Genomic DNA, 2,514 nt, shown 5'->3' with positions numbered 1-2,514 from the left:
AGGACACTTTTTGCTCTTTGCCCTCCTAGGTCAACTAGTTCCAGGGGATTATGAGCATCTCTCAAAATGTTCTATAATGGTGGTGGGTCACCTGTCCTCTTGATCAAGGAGGCCGAGGAGTCCCCACTAGATGGACTTGAACCAGTGTCCAGTATATAAAGAGGAGGGTCAACACAGAGGAATAACTTCTTCCATGCTTCCAAGTGAAGCCAGACATGGTCGAGCAGGACCTTTGATTTATCTTCATATAGGAGGAACTGGTAAAAGAAAGAAGCCAGGGGCTCCTCCCAAACCCATGTGACCCCTGAGGAACAGAGCCTCCAATGACCTGAAGAGTAAAAATAAATTGGTTTATTTGGGCCAACTGTATGGTCTTAAACACCCAAAAGGAAATTATAACCAAAGAGTAAAGATATCAGTATATTTCTTTAAGAGTTCAAGGGATTACACTTCCCAGACATTAGGCTTAAGTCTATGTAAAAAGTTATTTAGACATTTATTTCTCATTGATTATTTTGTTAAAGGGATTACACTTCCCAGACATTAGGCTTAAGTCTATGTAAAAAGTTATTTGGACATTTATTTCTCATTGATTATTTTGTTACTAATCAGAAAGTGTTGCTCAGTTGTAAGAGTTCAAATCTTGGTCTGCAATACCATAGTGCCCACCTGTAGCTAAGGGAGACAACCAGCCATTGTTCTAAAATGATGGATAAATTTATTTTCTCCTCCTATCTAGAAGCCTTTGAGAGGGAACTGACACTGATTCTAACCACTCCAACAGCTGTCAAAATATCTGAAAGCAAATCCTGAATCCATCACTCCCGAGTCCAGCCTTGGCAGACAAAAGAAAAATGAGGAGGAACCCAATAGGGGGATGCTTTTGGAAGCAAGAAATTCCAGTGGACTCTCATATGAACATTTGAAATTTGCCCTGTTCTAACTTTTCTTCTGGTTCTCTGTCTAGAGCTTGTAATGCTAACTACTCTTGCCTTTACTTCTCCTTCACATCTCCTATTCACAATTCAAGGACTTTCTTTTCCCTTAAAGATAAGAGTTATGCAATTTAGGAGTCTTTTAGATAGACCCAAAGAAGGGGTACTCCAATTGCCTCACCCTGCGTCCCTGTTCAGCATGGAAGAAGCCAGAGCGGTCTGCGTCCTGATTCCCTATCAGCAATTTGGGTCACCCCATCAGAGGATGGTGTGATAAGAATAGGAGGTAGGAACTGGCTAGGCAGTTAGGGTAAAAAGACCCCAAAGAAAAGTAGCCAGTTTCTTGGATAAAGTCAAAATGTCCTTGGGCCTCTTAGGAACATACTCCATTCCAGAAGCCAAAAATGACAAAAGTATTCGGGAGTTCTTATCTAATACCTAAAAGATTTTAGGGTTACCTCTTCAGAGGGGTAACGTTAGAGTAGCAAAAGGCCCCATTTAAGATAGAAAGAAAGAAAGAAAGAAAGAAAGAAGGGAGGGAGGAAGGAAGGAGGGAGGAGGGAGGGAGGAAGGAAGGAAGGAATCAATAAAGGAAAGAAGGAAGGAAGGAAAGAAGGAAGGAAGGAAGGAAGGAAGGAAGGAAGGAAGGAAGGAAGGATAAACAAAGTTCTCAGAAAAAAGTGATGGGGTGATATGGGAGGTGTTGGAGGGGAGGGAGTGGGCATGGATTTGATCAAAACACCTTATATGCATGTATGAAATTCTCAATAAAGCTTTTTTTTTTTAACTTAAAAAAATGCCCAGGGAAAGATGGACAGCTGGGACTTGGGTCCCTCACACAAACCCTGTTGCTCTCCCTACCCCAAGAGAAGACCTTTAACCTTCGGCAGGATGGATGTTGGTGGCAAGGAGCTCTCTACTCCTCCGTGAAGAGGCCTCGCTCCCACGTTAACAGCACCACCCCATGGCGCGCTGGCAGGATGGGGACACTGATGCCGACGCTGCTCAAGGAGCGGCTTCTCGAATACCTGAGCCCCTCGTAGCACCACCACACTTGGTAAGTTCTCAAAGGAGGGAACATGGACGTCCATTTTCCCTGCATGAGGAATGAGCAGGGTGAGGCCAGTGGCCTGGAGCTCGCACTGGGCAGCAGGTTCAGAAGGGCTCTGGGGACAGGCACCCTGACTGACGGGTGAGGGAAGTGCCCACCCCTGCAGCACACCCTGTATCTCTGGCTAATGCCCTGTGGTGACTCATGGGCCACCTGCTCATACCCACAGTCGGCAGCAATTAAGGCCTGGTGCCAGAGGGGCCAGGCAAGGCAAGGCCATCCTGCGGATGTGGGTAGCCTGATCTGGGACTGCAGGTTGCTAATCACAGGGTAGGAGAAGGCTGTGGGAGGCACGGACATTCGGAACATTCCAGAGAGATGCAGGGCCACCCCATGGCAGGCTTCTAGAGCAAAGTCTATAACAAGGTAAAAACAGGCCAGAATCGGAGAAGCAGTGTTCAGACAGGTGAGGAGAATGAGGACAGGGTGGTGGTCAGGAAGGCTGGTGGGGGGGTGGTCAGGAAGGCT

This window comes from Nannospalax galili, unplaced genomic scaffold (assembly GCF_000622305.1).
Source record: "Nannospalax galili isolate Female #2095 unplaced genomic scaffold, S.galili_v1.0 scaffold1254, whole genome shotgun sequence".
Taxonomy (NCBI): domain Eukaryota; kingdom Metazoa; phylum Chordata; class Mammalia; order Rodentia; family Spalacidae; genus Nannospalax; species Nannospalax galili.
This window is presented reverse-complemented; position numbering follows the sequence as displayed.